At 51.0% G+C, this 19,595-nt stretch overlaps 1 protein-coding gene and 1 non-coding gene across 2 annotated transcripts in view; both read left to right on the top strand.

Moving 5' to 3' along the window:
* LOC142906581 (dynein axonemal heavy chain 2-like) overlaps nucleotides 1-19,595 on the top strand; it is a 331,951-nt gene that overhangs the window by 153,578 nt on the left and 158,778 nt on the right. The window lies entirely within an intron of this gene.
* On the top strand, nucleotides 19,170-19,276 carry LOC142906585 (U6 spliceosomal RNA). The gene has a single exon (XR_012930381.1). It is a non-coding gene; the product is annotated as a U6 spliceosomal RNA (small nuclear RNA).

Below are 19,595 nucleotides of genomic sequence, written 5' to 3'. Positions count from 1 at the left end.
CAGACGATGCCTGCTGCTGCTGCTGTATATTTGTAGTCTGCGTGTCTCTCTCATCATCATCATCATCACGGTGGCTAGGAGATGTTGACTACCTCGCCTGGTACGCAGGAGGTCGTGGGTTTTGATTACGGACCCTGACGATGCCTGCTGCTGCTGCTGTTTATTTGGAGTTTGCGTGTCTCTCTCACCATAATCATCATCATCATCATCACGGTGGCTAGGAGATGTTGACTACCTCGCCTGGTGCGCAGGAGGTCGTGGGCTTAACTGTGTCACTCCAGGTGTGGATGTGAGTGAGTGGGTGGGTGGGTGGCCAGTATCCACGCCCGGCCGCCTTTGTCTCCCCCACTGCGATTGTTTAGAAAACAGGCGTTCAGAGAATTTGGCTAAGTGCAATACATTTCCCCGTGGTGATGATGATGTTGATAAGCCGTCATCACCGCCACCACCAACACCACCACCACCACCGTCATCACCGCCACCACCACCGCCACCACCATCGTCATCACCGCTACCACCACCATCATCACCGCCACCACCAACGCCACCACCGCCACCACCAACGCCACCACCACCGTCATCACCGCTACCACCACCACCGCCACCACCGCCATCACCGCCACCACCACCGTCATCACCGCCACCACCAACGCAACCACCTCCGTCATCAACGCCACCACCACCGTCATCACTGCCACCACCAACACCGCCGCCACCACCGCCATCAACGCCACCACCGTCATCATCACCACCATCGTCATCACCGCTACCACCACCATCATCACCGCCACCACAAACGCCACCACCGTTATCATCACCGCCACCACCACCACCACCATCATCACCGCCACCACCACCACCACCATCATCACCTCCACCACCAACGCCACCACCGTCATCACCGCCACCACCACCACCACCATCATCACCGCCACCACCAACACCACCACCGTTATCATCACCGCCACCACCACCATCATCACCGCCACCACTATCGTCATCACCGTTATCATCACCGCCACCACCAACGCCACCAAACCGCTAACCCACCCCACCAACTTCCTCCTCTACCACCCTCCACCTTCCCCCCGACTTCCACCCACCGTACCCCCCCTCCCCCCCCCCCCACACACTGACAAACGTTAGTGCAGGGGGGGGGGGGGTGTGGGGGGGCGATGGTGTTGAGGGGGGCTGTGGAAATGTCACCGGGGCAAGACGGATGAGCCGAGACAGTGAGAGGAGTGTGGCGCGAGGGGTCCCGCGATGACGTTAATGAGACGATTTGGATGCGAGGAAGGGAGCGGAGAGTGAGCCGGGGGCTGGGGGCTGGGGGGAGGCGGTGGATTTGGAAGCGCAGCACCGCTGGCATTTAGAGAAGAGACGCCACTGCCGCCGTCGCCACCACCACCACCACCACTGCCACCACCACCACCACCGCCACCGTCACCACCACTGCCACCACCACCACCACCACCGTCACCACCACTGCCACCGTCACCACCACTGCCACCACCACCACCACCACCGTCACCGCCACCGCTGCCGCCCGCCACCGCCGCCACCGCCGCCACCACCACCACCACCACCGCCACCACCGCCACCATCACCGCTGCCGCCACCACCACCATCATCACCACCGCCACCACCACCGCCACGACCACCGCCACCGCCACGACCACCACCACCATCACTGCCGCCACCACCACCATCATCACCACCGCCACCACCACCATTACCACCGCCGCCACCACCACTGCCACCACCACCACCACTGCCACCACCGCCGCCGTCGCCACCACCGTCACCACCACCACCACCACCACCACCGCCACCACCACCGCCACCGTCACCACCACTGCCACCACCACCACCGCCACCACCGCCATGCTCGCGTAGGGTTGAGTTCGAGAGGGTCGGTTGAGTGGTGGGTTGGGTTTTCGTTGGGGTTTTGGGCTATGCAAGGTTAGGGTTTGGGTTCAGGTTAATGTCGGGTTCGTGTTGGATTCGCTTGGGTTAATGTTGGGTTATGTAAGGTTAGCGTTGGGCTTGGTGAGGTTATGGTTCGTGTTGGGTTGGGTTGCACAGACCGATGCTGATGTTTTGTGGGTGTTCACGACTGGTTTTGACATGCAGCCTCTCATCAGCAGAGCTGAACCAATGCTGGTGGACTGTCAGATGTTTGTGGGTGCTCACGACTGGTTTTGACATGCAGCCTCTCATCAGCAGAGCTGAACCAATGCTGGTGGACTGTCAGATGTTTGTGGGTGGTCACGACTGGTTTTGACATGCAGCCTCTCATCAGCAGAGCTGAACCAATGCTGGTGGACTGTCAGATGTTTGTGGGTGGTCACGACTGGTTTTGACATGCAGCCTCTCATCAGCAGAGCTGAACCAATGCTGGCGGACTGTCAGATGTTTGTGGGTGGTCACGACTGGTTTTGACATGCAGCCTCTCATCAGCAGAGCTGAACCAATGCTGGTGGACTGTCAGATGTTTGTGGGTGGTCACGACTGGTTTTGACATGCAGCGTCTCATCAGCGGAGCTTGACCAACGCTGGCGGACTGGCTGATGTTTGAGTACCTGGTGGGGTGTGTAACCATCGCAAGTGGGGAGACAAAGGCGGCCGGGCGTGCTCGCTACGAGCAGCATTCGCCCCAACAGCCCCATGCTCAGGCTACACGGAGGATCTTTGCCTTTGTGTGCCACAGTGCCGGTAGCCTTCGCAGGTGCGACTCGCTAATCACAGCACTTGCCCCAACAGTCTGTTGAGGCTATACCGGGGGGATCTTTTCTCTCTGTAAGTGTGGTGGTGCAGAGGGTCAGCGCTACGCTGCGCTCTGAACCCGGCGACCCGAGATCGATTCCACCCGGTGACGATCGTGTGAACCGGTCCTGGGCCTTGCCTAGGTCGACTCAGCCTCAAATGAGTTACTCCGGTGCGGTGTAGTAGTAGTAAACGTTTCAAGTTTTCAAGTTTCATTTATTTAGGTATAGCCCTGTGAGCCATGCGGCTCTTAAGTCAGGCGCAACCGCAGCAAACAAAATTTGAACACAGAACATCTTAAAGCGACAACGCGTAACAGGAAACATCCTGGAATGAACCAGCAAATATTCCACACACACAAAAAAAACGTATTAAAACGCCGTGTGCAAAAATCAATGTGGTGCAAGCCAACAGCAACAACCATGAGACAATTTAGATTAACCGTATGTTTTCGAATCTCTAAAAATAAAGCTATAAAAACAATGTAACAACGGTAATCATAGGATGTATGATGTGTGAGTGAGTCAGCAGCAGCGTGAGTGAGTGTATGATGTGCGAGTCAGCGCATGATGAGTGAGTGAGTGTATGATGTGTGAGTGAGTCAGCAGCAGCGTGAGTGAGTGTATGATGTGCGAGTCAGCGCATGATGAGTGAGTGAGTGTATGATGTGTGAGTGAGTCAGCAGCAGCATGAGTGAGTGTATGATGTGTGAGTGAGTCAGTGCATGATGAGTGAGTCAGTGTATGATGTGTGAGCGAGTCAGCAGCAGCATGAGTGAGTGTATGATGTGCGAGTCAGTGCATGATGAGTGAGTGAGCGTATGATGTGTGAGTGAGTCAGCTGCAGCGTGAGTGAGTGTATGATGTGCGAGTCAGCGTATGATGTGCGAGTCAGCGTATGATGAGTGAGTCAGCATATGATGTGTGAGCGAGTGTATGATGTGCGAGTGAGCCAGCACACGATGAGTGAACGTGTGTATGATGAGTGAATGGGTCAGTGGTTGTGCGAGTGTATGATGTGTGAGTGAGTAAGCGCATGGTGTGTGAGTGAGTCAGTGTATGATGTGTGAGTGAGTCAGTGCATGGTGTGAGTGAGTCAGTGCATGATGTGTGAGTGAGTCAGTGTATGATGTGTGAGTGAGTCAGTGCATGGTGTGAGTGAGTCAGTGCATGATGTGTGAGTGAGTCAGTGTCTGATGTGTGAGTGATTCAGTGCATGATGTGTGAGTGAGTCAGTGTCTGATGTGTGAGTGAGTCAGTGTCGCCGCTGGGGAGAGACAAAGGTGGTCGGGCGTGGCGCTGGTCACCCACCCCGTCGTGTGCCTTCATAGGTGCGACTCACTAACAGCACTTGCCCCCTACGGTCTGCTGAGGCTGCACGGGGGTTCTTTGTCTTTGTTGTAAGTGCAGCCTGTAAGATAATGCTGTGTCAACAAATGACTCCATGGGGCCGAGAGTAGTGGAGTTGGTGGCTTGGGGGGGGATAGAGAGTTCTGTGCCTCGCGACGCTAATACTGAGCAAACATATTGAGCAGAATGCCAGAGAATCGTTTCTGTGGTGGCGGAGGGGTGGGCTGGGCTGGGGTGGGTGGGGTGGTTGGTTTGGGTGGGTTGGGGTGGGTGGGTGAGTTGGGTTGGGTGGGTGGTGTGGGTGGGTTGGGGTGGATGGGTTGGGGTAGGGTGGGTGGGTGGGTAGGGGTGGATGGGGTGGGTGGGTGAGTTGGGTTGGGTGGGTGGTGTGGGTGGGTTGGGGTGTATGGGTTGGGGTAGGGTGGGTGGGTAGGGGTGGGTGGGTAGGGTGGGTGGGTGGGGTGGGGTGGGTCAGTGGGGTCAGCCACCTAATTGCCATTCAAACAGATCAAGACGCAATGGAGCTTTGCTCGCACGGGTAGGACATCACTGGGGGAGCTGTGGTTGTGTGTGTGGGGGTCTAATGCTGTGTCAACATCTGATTATTGACAGAGCTGGCTACTACTTATCGCTGATATGCCGCGGTGGCTCGGAGATGTTGACTACCTCGCCTGGTCTGCAGGAGGTCCTGGGTTCGATCCCGACCTTGACGACGCCTGCTGCTGCTGTATATTTGGAGTTTGCGTGTCTCTCTCTGTCATCAACATCCCGGTGGCTAGGAGATGTTGACTATCTCGCCCGGTGTACAGGAGGTCGTGGGTTCGAACCCGACCTTGACGACGCCTGCTGCTGTATTTTTGGAGTCAGCGTGTCTCTCTCTCTCTTTCATCATCACGGTGGCTAGGAGATGTTGACTACCTCGCCTGGTACGCAGGAGGTCGTGGGTTCGATCCCGACCCTGACGACGCCTGCTGCTGCTGCTGTATATTTGGAGTCTGCGTCTCTCTCTCTCTCTCCGTGGTCACTGCGTGGAATTGTCTCCGTGTCCTCCGGGTCTTCTCTCCAACATTCAGAATCAACGTCACACGTTCAAAGTGTTTGGCTACCTGCTATAAATGTCCACGCCATCACGATGATGACGATGATGAGCCGTCACTTTTCGTGTGAGCGGGCTATCGTTCGTTCGTGGCAGCCAGGGTCCGCTTCTAAAAAAAGGGCTACACAGAAGCTCAGTGGGTTCTTCCTACTTGATCAAATAATACGTTTTATACATATTTATATTCGTAAAAATGAAATGTACCGTACTAGTAATGGCAGAACTCCACCACGACTCCAGGAAGTGGCCCCGAAGCTCGCCACGACTTAAGGGGACCGTGGCCAATTACAGCCAACGTCAGATTAGCGTGGACAGTTCGACCCAAGCCGAAACGTAACGTACGAAAATAGAATGTTTAAAAAATATTTCTATTTTATTTTGAATGATAGAATATAGTATTGTCATCGGTATGACATAAGTACACCAAGTTTTGCAGTCGATACCACATTGGGCAGTGGGTTAAAATTGAGTTCTAGATTTGAAGCTTTCGTGTCTGCAAGGATCCATACTCTTTGGTTATATTCGGTAAAGTCACGTAGGTAAAAAGAGACAGTCTGGCCCCCTTTCTTGTCATTAGCATGACAAGAATGTCAATTCTTGTCATGCTAATGACAAGAATTGACATTTTTATTTTTATTTTACCAGGTTAGGTTCCCACCACAAATGCCAGCTCGGTTTCAGTTTTTTTTTCCAGTTTCATTTGTTTGGTATAGCCCTGTGAGCCATTCGGCTCAAAACACAAAAAACATGAACAAGAAAACATCTTAAAGTGACTACGTGACGAAGTTCAAACAGAAAATCCATGAATAAAACAGCAAATTATTCCTGAAAAAGCACCGTACACCAACGCTGCGTGCCACGTGGCTTTCATCGTCATCATCATCATCACGTGGAAATGTATCGCACTCTGCAAAATACTCTGAACGCATCGAGACACATGGAGGCCCACAGAGACACATAGAAGCCCATAGAGACACGTAGAGACCCATAGAAATGCATAGAGATGCATAGCAATGAATATAGACCCACAGCGATACATAGAGACCCATAGAGATACATAGAGACCCACAGACCAAACTAAAGTGAAACAGTTTTTTTTTAATTTTACCTAATGTTAGCTCAACACAGTGGTTCGTCGTCATCGCAAGGAACATTTCTTGCAGTCAAATACAGACTCATAGAGACCCGTAGACGCACAGAGACCCATAGAGACCCATACTCATGGAGACCCAAAGGGGTCCATAGACACACAGAGACCCCTAGAGACCCATACTCATGGAGACTCATAGAGACCCATAGACCCATAGAGACCCATACTCATGGAGACCCACAGGGGTCCATAGACACACAGAGACCCCTAGAGACCCATACTCATGGAGACTCATAGAGACCCATAGACCCATAGAGACCCATACTCATGGAGACCCACAGGGGTCCATAGACACACAGAGACCCCTAGAGACCCATACTCATGGAGACTCATAGAGACCCATAGACCCATAGAGACCCATACTCATGGAGACCCACAGGGATCCATAGACACACAGAGATCCATAGAGACCCATAGAAACCCATATTCATGGAGACCCACAGAGACCCATAGAAACCCATACTCATAGAGACGCACAGGGATCCATAGACACACAGAGACCCCTAGAGACCCATACTCATGGAGACTCATAGAGACCCATAGACCCATAGAGACCCATACTCATGGAGACCCACAGAGACCCATAGATGCACTGAGAACCATAGAGACCCATACTCATTGAGACCCACAGAGACCCATAGAAACCCATACTCATGGAGACCCACAGGGGTCCATAGACACACAGAGACCCCTAGAGACCCATACTCATGGAGACTCATAGAGACCCATAGAGCCATAGAGACCCATACTCATGGAGACCCACAGAGATCCATAAACCCACAGAGACCCATAGAAACCCATACTTATGGAGACTCATGGAGACTCATAGAGACCCATAGATGCACTGAGAACCATAGAGACCCATACTCATTGAGATCCACAGAGACCCATAGAAACCCATACTCATGGAGACTCATAGAGACCCATAGACCCATAGAGACCCATACTCATGGAGACCCACAGAGATCCATAGACCCACAGAGACCCATAGAAACCCATACTCATGGAGACCCACAGAGACCCATAGAAACCCATACTCATGGAGACTCATGGAGACTCATAGAGACCCATAGACCCATAGAGACACATACTCATGGAGACCCACAGAGATCCATAGACCCACAGAGACCCATAGAGACCCATACTCATGGAGACTCATAGAGACCCATAGACCCATAGAGACCCATACTCATGGAGACTCATAGAGACCCATAGACCCACGGAGACCCATAGAGACCCATACTCATTGAGACCCACAGAGACCCATAGAAACCCATACTCATGGAGACCCACAGGGGTCCATAGACACACAGAGACCCCTAGAGACCCATACTCATGGAGACTCATAGAGACCCATAGACCCATAGAGACCCATACTCATGGAGACCCACAGAGATCCATAGACCCACAGAGACCCCTAGAGACCCATACTCATGGAGACTCATAGAGACCCATAGACCCATAGAAACCCATACTCATGGAGACTCATGGAGACTCATAGAGACCCATAGACCCACGGAGACCCATAGAGACCCATACTCATGGAAACCCACGGGGATTCATAGATCCACAGAGACCCATAGAGACCCATACTCATGGAGACCCACAGAGACCTAGAGAAACCCATAGAGACCCATACTCATCGAGACCCATGTTAAAACTAAACTAATGTTTTATTTAACTGGGTAAGGCCCCGCGTAGATCCTACGCAGCTCTCTTTCAGAAGCGTTACCCCGACGATCACAGATGATAGCAGCTCACACGAAGAGGCGGCTTATCATCATCATCATCGTCATCATCGTCGTCATCATCGTCATCATCGTCGTCATCATCGTCATCATCATCGTCATCATCATCGTCGTCATCATCATCGTCGTCATCATCATCATCGTCGTCATCATCATCATCGTCGTCATCATCGTCATCATCATCGTCATCATCATTGTCGTCATCGTCATCATCGTCGTCATCATTATCATCGTCATCATCGTCATCATCATCATCGTCGTCATCATCATCGTCGTCATCATGATCGTCGTCATCGTCATCATCGTCGTCATCGTCGTCATCATCATCGTCATCATCATCGTCATCATCATCGTCATCGCCATCGTCATCGTTATCACGTCGACATTTAAAGCGGCGGCCAAATGCTCTGAAGGAAGTGACGTCGATTCTAAATGTGGAGGGGGGAAAAAGAGAACGGAAGGATCCTGGAGATGAAATCTATGGCGAGAGAGACGCAAACTCCACAGGTACAGCAGCAGCAGGCGTCGTCGGGGTTCGGGATCGAACCCACGACCTCCTGTACACCAGGCGAGGTAGTCAACATCTCCTAGCCACCGTGATGATGATGAGAGAGAGACACGCAAATCCCAATTATACAGCAGGCGTCGGGGTTTGGGATCAAACCCACGACCTCCTGTACACCAGGCGAGGTAGTCAACATATCCTAGCCACCGTGATGATGATGAGAGACAGAGAGAGACACACAAACTCTAAATATACAGCAGCAGCAGCAGGCGTCCTCAGGGTCGGGATCGAACCCACGACCATCCTGTACACCAGCCGAGGTAGTCAACATCTCCTAGCCACCGTGATAAATGATGATGATGAGAGAGAGAGACACACAAACGATCTCCAAATATACAGCAGCAGCAGGCGTCCTCAGGGTCGGGATCGAACCCACGACCATCCTGTACACCAGCCTAGGTAGTCAACATCTCCTAGCCACTGTGATGATGATGATGATGAGAGAGAGACACACAATCTCCAAATATACAGCAGCAGCAGGCGTCGTCAGGGTCGGCACGGAACCCACGACCTCCCGCGCACCGGGCGAGGTAGTCAACATCTGGGAGTAGACCCGGTGTCCCTGTTTCTCGATCGCCAATGCGACTGCGACGTTCCCCGTATCTGGGATCTAATTGCGCGAGAGAGAGAAGGAGAGGGGGGGGAGTTGAGTGAGAGGGAAAACGCAACGCTGAGGAAATTTGCATTCCGTGTGGCCGCACACATTGCCAGCTATCAGTATGGCGCAGGGAAAGATTTTGCCTGGAATTCGTCGTTTCTCGGCAATGGAGTGCAGTGCGTGTGGTGGCGTTTGAGTGTGGGTGTGTGTCTGTGTGAGTGTGTCTGTGTGAGCGTGTGTGAGTGTGTGTGTGTCTGTGTGAGTGTGTCTGTGTGAGCGTGTGTCTGTGTGTGTGCTTATGTGTGTCTGTGTGAGTGTGTGTCTGTGTAAGTCTGTCTCTGTGTGAGTGTGTGTCTGTGTGAGTGTGTGTCTGTGTGAGTGTGTGTCTGTGTGAGTGTGTCTGTGTGAGTCTGTCTCTGTGTGAGTGTGTGTCTGTGTGAGCGTGTGTGAGTGTGTCTGTGTGAGTGTGTGTGTCTGTGTGAGTGTGTGTCCGTGTGAGTCTGTCTCTGTGTGAGTGTGTGTCTGAGTGTGTCTGTGTGAGTGTGTGTCTGTGTGAGTCTGTCTCTGTGTGAGTGTGTGTCTGTGTGAGTGTGTGTCTGTGTGAGTGTGTCTGTGTGAGTGTGTGTGTATCTGTGTGAGTGTGTGTCTGTGTGTGTGTGTCTGTGTGTCTGTGTGAGTGTGTGTCTGTGTGAGTGTGAGTGTGTGTCTGTGTGAGTGTGTGTGAGTGTGTCTGTGTGAGTGTGAGTGTGTCTGTGTGAGTGTGTGTCTGTGTGAGTATGTAACTGTGTGAGTGTGTGTCTGTGTGAGTATGTCTGTGTGTCTGTGTGTCTGTGTGAGTGTGTCTGTGTGTCTGTGTGAGTGTGTTTGTGTGAGTGTGTGTCTGTGTGAGTGTGTGTCTCTGTGAGTGTGTGTCTGTGTGAGTATGTGTCTGTGTGAGTGTGTATCTGTGTGAGTGTGTATCTGTGTGTCTGTGTGATTGTGTGTCTGTGTGAGTGTGTCTGTGTGAGTGTGTAACTGTGTGAGTGTGTGTCTGTGTGAGTGTGTCTGTGTGTCTGTGTGAGTGTGTCTCTGTGAGTGTGTGTCTGTGTGCTTTTGGAGTACCTGACCCTCTGCTCACGATCATTAAGGACCTTCATGATGGTGAGCGGGCCCGGGTAAAACTACGTGGCCGGGAGTCAGAGCCATTCCCTGTACACCTTGGGGTGCGACAGGGATGTCCTCTGGCTCCCACATTATTTAACATCTATTTTGACCACGTAGTTCGTGAAGCCTTCAATAGCTGTACCGGGGGAATCTCCATATGGTACAGATATAATGGGAGGCTAATCGATGCCCGGGTGCGGTCAAGGGATGGCTCCCTATTGCTCAACCACGTTATGTATGCTGATGACTTGGTAATAGCTGCTCAGTCAGAGGAGGAGTTGGAGACGCTGCTGCTGAGACTGGAGCGTGCCACTAAGAGGTGGGGCCTTACCATCAGCCCCACCAAAACTAAGCACCTGCCTGGGTATTTTGTACCATCGGACACTCCACCCCCACAACTCCCAATCGGTGATGGGGCAGTTGTGGAGAGAGTGGAGAGTTTCCCATACCTGGGCAGTGTGCTTATGACTGGCTCCAGTTTAACAGCAGAGGTCTCACTCCGAATCAGTCGAGCGGCAATATCTTTTCATCGGTTGCGTAACGCTGTGTGGAAGCTACCTGGTCTGTCGCTCCGCACTAAGCTTCAGGTCTTCTCGGCCACGGTCATTCCCTCCCTTCTCTACGCTTGCGAAACGTGGACCCCCCTAATGGAACATCTTCGCCGGTTAGAAACATTTAGGCTGACCTGCCTACGATCCATCCTGGGTTTAACCAGACTGGATTGTGTGAGGAGCTCACAAATCCTTGAAAGATCTGGGCAGGGTCCCATCGGTGAGCTCCTCCGGCAGGCAAGGCTGCGATGGCTGGGTCATGTAGCCCGCATGCCCAGCCACCGCATGCCGAAACAGCTTTTGTTTGGCCGGATTGAGGGGGCTAAGCGGGCGCGGCACGGGCTAGAGAAGAGATGGAGTGATGTGGTACAGGAGGACGTGGAGCTGAGTGGACTTGCCGATGACTGGTACCAGCGGTGTCAAGATCGGCCTCTGTGGAGGAGGCTCGTGAAGGATGCTACTGGGCAGTTGGAGGCAGTCGCCCTCCAACAACAACGGAGGGCGGAGGAGCGACGCTCACAACAGCGAGCGGAGCGCCGGGTGGCTAAAGCACAGCAGGTTGGCACAGTAGGGGGCACAGGTGGTGCATCAGCCAGTCATCTCAGTCAGTCGACCCGTGGCACCTGGGTCTGCCCCGTGACCTCCTGCCAGCGGGCGTTCGACACTTCACGTGGCCTCAGGGTGCACATAGCCTGGCACAAGCGTCGTGGTGACGTCACCGCCACTTAGTGGCGAATGGCGGTTGTTGTTGTTGTTGTTGTCTGTGTGAGTATGTGTCTGTGTGAGTGTGTATCTGTGTGAGTGTGTATCTATGTAAGTGTGTCTGTGTGAGTGTATGTCCGTGTGAGTGTGTGAGTGTGTGTCTGTGTGAGTGTGTGTCTGTGTGAGTGTGTGTCTGTGTGAGTGTGTGAGTGTGTGTCTGTGTGAGTGTGTGTCTGTGTGAGTGTGTGTCTGTGGCTACGAGCCCGGGCAGAGCTAACACCGGCGACGATTAACTGAACCGGTCCTGGGCCTCCCCTAGGTCAACTCAGCCTCAAATGATTTACCTCATTTCTCCTAGCCACCGTGATGATGATGATGAGAGAGAGATACGCAAGCTCCAAATATACAGCAGCAGGCATCGTCAGAATCTGGATCGAACCCACGACCTCCTGTACACCAGGCGAGGTAGTCAACATCTCCTAGCCACCGTGATGATGATGATTATGAGAGCGCGTCCTTCTGTGGCGCGAGTTCAGATGTATTATGCATATGCGCTGGGATGTATTATTCAATACAAAGCGAGCGAGACAGAGAGAGAGAGAGGTGCCTTCCGAGCATATTCACAATAACAGCGATTGGGAATGTCATCGCTGATCACAGCAGCAGTAGCAGTAACAAACAACAACGGCTAGAACAACAACAACAACGGCTAGAACAACAACAAACAACAACAACAAAGTATCTCAGGACGTTGCGTGTCTCTGTCACTGTACACTACACTATACACTACACTATACACCACACTATACACTACACTATACACCACACTATACGCTACATTATACACTACTATACACTACACACTATACACTACATTATACACTACTATACACTACACTATACACTACACACTATACACTACACTATACACTACTATACACGACACTATACGCTACACTATACACCACACTATACACTACATTATACATTACACTATACACTACACTATACACTACATTATACACTACATTATACACTACACTATACACAACTATACACTACACTATACACTACACTATACACTACTATACACTACACTATACGCTACACTATACACTACACTTTACGACTATGCACTACACTATACACTACTATACACTACACTATACGCTACACTATACACTACACTATACACGACTATGCACTACACTATACACTACTATACACTACACTATACGCTACACTATACACTACACTATACACGACTATGCACTACACTATAATACACTACACTATACACTACACTATACACTACACTATACACTACACTATACACTACACTATACACTACACTATACGCTACACTATACACTACACTATACACGACTATGCACTACACTATGATACACTACACAAGGTCACGTGACTGCTGGAACTGCTGCTCCACTGCTCCACTGCTGGATGATATTTTTTTCCACCTGAGGACGATCGCTTGCGTTGCGATCGGAACGTCGTGATTTATTTTATTTGATACCAACGTGACTTTACCGAAAGAACCAACGAGTGTTGACAATAGGAATAGGTTTTACCCTTTTAACTGGCGCAAAAACTGACACCTTTATTCAAGGCATCGTGTTTGCAATAACCACAACACAAGCGGTCAAAATGCAAACAAAAAAGACAACTCTGATAATAATATGCACTGTCCTTGAATTTGATTGGTCCACACCCGAGACAGCTTTTCTTAGAGCCTAGTCTCCATTGGTGTTGGACCAGCAGATGCCAAAAGGCATACAACTCAAAAACAGCGCACTATCAGAGTATTGAGGGCTCGGGGTGAGCATTTACATTATGAGACCTCCTTTGCCAGAAACAAGATATAGGAATAGGTTTTACCCTTTTAACTGGCACAAAAACTGACACCTTTATTCAAGGCATCATGTTTGCAATTTGATCTTAGAGCCTAGTCTCCATTGGTGTTGGACCAGAACATGCCAAAAGGCATACAACTCAATGCCTTTTGGCATCTTCTGGTCCAACACCAATGGAGACTAGGCTCTAAGAAAAGCTGTCTCGGGTGTGGACCAATCAAATTCAAGGACAGTGCATATTATTATCAGAGTTGTCTTTTTGTTTGCATTTTGACTGCTTGTGTTGTGGTTATTGCAAACATGATGCCTTGAATAAAGGTGTCAGTTTTTGTGCCAGTTGAAAGGGTAAAACCTACTCCTATATCTTGTTTCTGGCAAAGGAGGTCTCATAATGAGTGTTGACAATCATTGCCGCCCGTTCGGATGATTTAGCGACTGCTATAAACGTCCGCGTGACGATGAAAAAAGACACTTCCTTGACCTATCGTTTGTGATGGGCGGCTCGTTTCTAGGGGGGGGGGGGGGAAAGAGTTGCATAGCTCAGTTGGCCTTAACCGGTATGAACAAATCGACTTACGGACAAGTCGACTTACGAACGGATTGATGTACGGACAGCTCGACTTATGAACAACTCGACGTACGGACAAATAGGCTAACGAACAAATCGACTTACGAACAAATCGACTCACGGACAAATCGACTCACGGACAAATGGGCTCACGGACAAATCGACTTACGAACAAATCTACTTACGAACAAATCGACTTAATAACAAATCGACCTACGAACGAATCGACTTACGAACGAATCGACTTACGAACGAATCGACTTACGGACAAATCGACTTACGGACAAATCGACTTACGAACAAATCGACTTACGGACAAATCGACTTACGGACAAATCGACTTATGAACAAATCTACTTACGAACAAATCGACTTAATAACAAATCGACTTACGAACGAATCGACTTACGAACGAATCGACTTACGAACGAATCGACTTACGGACAAATCGACTTACGGACAAATCGACTCACGGACAAATCGACTTACGGACAAATCGACTCACGGACAAATGGACTTACGGACAAATCGACTTACCAACAGACCTCTGGAACCTATCTCGTGTCGTAAGTAGATGAGTGCCTGACCCCCTCCCCCCCCGTATTGAGGATATTTTGTAACGGCATCTCGCCTTAGAACACAGACACACGCACAAAGACAACAAAGCCTCAACAGACTGTCGGGGCAAGTGCTGTTAGCGAGCACCTATGAAGGCCGGCACGGTGGCACACGAGGGGGTGGGTGGCCAGCACCACCACGCCCGGCCGCCTTCGTCTCCCCCAGTGGCGATGTTTACTACTACTACACCGCTACACCAGGTACTCATTCGAGGCTGAGTCGACCTAGGGGAGGCCCAGGTCCCCCCGGTTCAGATAATCGTCGCCGGTGTTGGCCGTGAGCGGGAATCGAACCCCTGATTTCCACCCCCACCCCCGCATTGAGGGTATCGTTTATAAGGGCATCTCAGTTCACCTTAGAACACACACAGACACACACGCACGCACACACACACGCACAGACACACACACGCACAGACACACAGACAAAACAAAAACCCCAGCACAGCCAGAATCATTACCCGGGTGCGTGCGGGCGCATGTGCGACAACTCACATGGGCTCGGCTGCTCGCATATTTACAGCGCCCAACACGACACGGGATCGCCTGCGTCGAAAGTCATTACAGGGCTCGGGTAATGCTTCATCCAAATCATCATTAACAAACCCACTGCGGGCGCTTAGTGGCTGGCTGTGTTGTGCAGCTGCGTGAGCGCGCGCGTGCGTGCGTGCGTTCTGTAGCGTGTGTGTGTGTCTGCGCGTGTGTGTCTGTGCGTGTGTGTGTGTCTACGCGTGTGTGTGTGTGTCTGTGCGTGTGTGTCTGTGCGTGTGTGTGTGTGTCTGTGCGCGTGTGTGTGTGTCTGTGCGTGTGTGTGTGTCTGTGCGTGTGTGTGTGTGTCTGTGCGTGTGTGTGTGTGTGTCTGTGCGTGTGTGTGTGTGTCTGTGCGTGTGTGTGTGTCTGCGCGTGTGTGGGTGTGTGTCTGTGCGTGTGTGTGTGTGTCTGTGCGTGTGTGTGTGTGTGTCTGTGCGTGTGTGTGTGTCTGTGCGTGTGTGTGTCTGCGCGTGTGTGTGTGTGTCTGTGCGTGTGTGTGTGTGTGTGTCTGTGCGTGTGTGTGTGTGTCTGTGCGTGTGTGTGTGTCTGTGCGTGTGTGTGTGTCTGTGCGTGTGTGGGTGTGTGTCTGTGCGTGTGTGGGTGTGTGTCTGCGCGTGTGTGTGTGTGTGTGTCTGTGCGTGTGTGTGTGTCTGTGCGTGTGTGTGTGTGTCTGTGCGTGTGTGTGTGTGTCTGTGCGTGTGTGTGTGTGTGTCTGTGCGTGTGTGTGTGTGTGTCTGTGCGTGTGTGTGTGTGTCTGTGCGTGTGTGTGTGTCTGTGCGTGTGTGTGTGTGTGTCTGTGCGTGTGTGTGTGTTGGCCGTGGGGAGCGATAGTGTAGCGGTTAGCGCGCTGCGCTATGAACCTGGCGACCCGGGTTCGATTCCCGCTCACGGCCAACACCAGTGACGATTATCTGAACCGGTCCCGGGCCTCCCCTAGGTCGACTCAGCCTCAAATGAGTACCTGGTGCGGTGTGTAAACATCGCCACTAGGGAGACAAAGGCGGTCGGGCGTGGTGCTGGCCACCCACCCCCTCGTGTACCGTTCCGGCCTTCATAGGTGCTCGCTAACAGCACTTGCCCCTACAGTCTGTTACAGGCTATACGGGGGATCTTTGTCTTTGTCTGCTCTACGCTACGCTACGGACCCGGCGAACCCGGGTTCGATTCCCGCTCACGGCCAACACCCGGTGACGATTATCTGAGCCGGGGACCTGGGCCTCTCCCCTAGGTCCACTCAAATGAGTTACCAAGGGCGGTGTGTTGTAAACATCGCCACTGAGGAGACAAAGGCGGCCGGGCGTGGTGCTGGCCACCCCACCCATCCCTTCGTGTGTGCCACAGATGTTGACTTTCAGAGGTCCTGCCACTGATCGCTACTAACAGCACTTGCCCGGCAGAGAGTGTGTTCAGGCTATACTGGTGATCTTTGTCTTTGTACCTGTGTGTGTGGTGTGTGTGTGGTGTGTGGTGTGGTGTGTGGTGTGGTGTGTGGTATGTGTGGTGTGTGGTGTGGTGTGTGGTATGTGTGGTGTGTGTGTGGTGTGTGTTGTATGTGTGGCGTGTTGTGTGTGTGGTAGTGTGGTGTGTGTGTTGTATGTGTGGTGTGTAGTGTGTGTTGTTTGTGTGGTGTGTTGTGTGGTCTATGGGTAGTGTTGAGTCTATAGGCAGTGTTGATTCCATGGGCAGTGTTGAGTCTGTGGGCAGTCTTGAGTCTATGGGCAGTGTTGAGTCTATTGGCAGTGTTGAGTCTGTGGGCAGAGTTGAGTCTATGGGCAGTGTTGAGTCTATTGGCAGTGTTGAATCTATGGGCAGTGTTGAGTCTATGGTGCAGTGTTGAGTCTATGGGCAGTATTAAGTCTATAGTGCAGTGTTGAGTCTATGGGCAGTGTTGAGTATATTGGCAGTGTTGAGTCTATGTGCAGTGTTGAGTCTATGGTGCAGTGTTGAGTCTATGGGCAGTGTTGAGTCTGTGGGCAGTCTTGAGTATATGGGCAGTGTTGAGTATGTGGGCATTGTTGAGTCTATGAGGCAGTGTTGAGTCTATGGGCAGTGTTGAGTGTATGGTGCAGTGTTGAGTCTATGGTGCAGTGCTGAGTCTATGGTGCAGTGCTGAGTCTATGGTGCAGTGTTAAGTCTATGTTACAGTGTTGAGTCTATGGGCAGTGTTGAGTCTATGGTGCAGTGTTCAGTCTATGGACAGTGTTGAGTCTATGGTGCAGTGTGAGTCTATGGGCAGTGTGAGTCTATGGGCAGTGTTGAGTTTATGGTTCAGTGTTGAGTCTATGGGCACTGTTGAGTCTATGGGCAGTGTTGAGTCTATGGGCAGTGTGAGTCTATGGGCAGTGTTGAGTCTATGGTGCAGTGTTGAGTCTATGGGCAGTGTTGAGTCTATGGGAAGTGTTGAGTCTATGGGGCAGTGTTGAGTCTATGGGCAGTGTTGAGTCTATGGGCAGTGTTGAGTCTATGGTGCAGTGTTGAGTCTATGGGGCAGTGTGAGTCTATGGGCAGTGTTGAGTCTGTGGTGCATTGTTTAGTCTATGGGCAGTGTTGAGCCTATGGGGTAGTGTTCAGTCTATGGGCAGTGTTGAGTCTATGGGCAGTGTTGAGTCTATGGTGCAGTGTTGAGTCTATGGGTAGTGTTGAGTCTATGGGCAGTGTTGAGTCTATGGGCAGTGTGAGTCTATGGGCAGTGTTGAGTCTATGGGCAGTGTTGAGTCTATGGTGCAGTGTTGAGTCTATGAGGCAGTGTTGAGTCTATGGGCAGTGTTGAGTCTATGGTGCATTGTTGAGTCTATGGGCAGTGTTGAGTCTATGAGGCAGTGTTGAGTCTATGGGCAGTGTTGAGTCTATGGTGCAGTGTTGAGTCTATGGGCAGTGTTGAGTCTATGAGGCAGTGTTGAGTCTATGGGCAGTGTTGAGTCTATGGTGCAGTGTTGAGTCTATGGGGCAGTGTGAGTCTATGGGCAGTGTTGAGTCTATGGTGCATTGTTGGGTCTATGGGCAGTGTTGAGTCTATGGGGCAGTGTTGAGTCTATGGGCAGTGTTGAGTCTATGGCCAGTGTTGAGTCTATGGTGCAGTGTTGAATCTATGGTGCAGTGTTGAGTCTATGGGTAGTGTTGAGTCTATGGGCAGTGTTGAGTCTATGGGCAGTGTTGAGTCTATGGGCAGTGTTGAGTCTATGAGGCAGTGTTGAGTCTATGGGCAGTGTTGAGTCTATGGGCAGTGTTGAGTCTATGGGCAGTGTTGAGTCTATGGTGCAGTGTTGAGTCTATGGGGCAGTGTGAGTCTATGGGCAGTGTTGAGTCTATGGTGCAGTGTTGAGTCTATGGGGCAGTGTTGTATGTTTACTGTATGTGTATTGTACGTGGAACTTCTTCCGCACGGCACGTAGCCCTCCCGTGCTAATTGGAGATCGAGTGGAGCGAGGGTAGAGATTTTGTTGGGTGTGGGCTGTATTAGGAGCAATATTTTAATTTCTCCAGAGAGAAGCAGAGAGAGAGAGTTGTTGTCGTTTCTGTGAACGCAGTAAGTACACAATGGGATTCATGTACGAAACATCTTAAATGGCCAGCAAAAGCCAAACATTTAAGAAGAAAAAAATACCCCAGCGATAAAAATATCCCGACTTGGTGAACGTAGGCAAGCGCCGAATAACCGAGCAATTGTTTTGACTCAAAGCTCTCGTGACTGCAGGAGTTCACATTCTATGGTTCTTTCGGTAAAAAAAACTCACGTAGAGATCGCAAAAAAATAACAATCAAATGATAACAGGTTGTTCCTGACGACGCCCGCTTGTGTTGTGGCATTTTTATTCACTTTATTTTTTATTGTTTCGGATACGAGAAATTGCTGTTGTCGTTTCTTCTGATGGACGCAAATGGAAGAGAGGGAGGGAGAGAGATGGAGAGCGATGGTTCTTGCTCCGGCAGTACGTATACTAAAATTGGAACGATACAGAGAAGATTGGCATGGCCGCTGCGCAGGGATGACACGCAAATTCGTGAAGCGTTCCATATTGTTGTGTTGCAGATTTAAAAAAATCTATTTTTATTTAAAAAAAAGAGAACGATTGAGAGGGAGAGATGGAGAGAGATTGAGAGCGATGGAGAGAGATGGAGAGAGAGAGAGAGCGATTGAGAGGGAGAGAGATTGAGAGCGATGGAGAGAGATGGAGAGAGATGGAGAGAGAGAGCGATTGAGAGATGGAGAGAGAGCGATTGAGAGATGGAGAGAGATTGAGAGCGATGGAGAGAGATGGAGAGAGAGAGAGAGCGATTGAGAGGGAGAGATGGAGAGAAATTGAGAGCAATGGAGAGAGATGGAGAGAGAAATATTGAAA

This window comes from Petromyzon marinus, chromosome 67, assembly GCF_048934315.1.
Source record: "Petromyzon marinus isolate PM22_M1 ecotype Great Lakes invasive population chromosome 67, UKy_Petmar_22M1.pri1.0, whole genome shotgun sequence".
Taxonomy (NCBI): Eukaryota; Metazoa; Chordata; class Hyperoartia; order Petromyzontiformes; family Petromyzontidae; genus Petromyzon; species Petromyzon marinus.
This window is presented reverse-complemented; position numbering and strand designations above follow the sequence as displayed.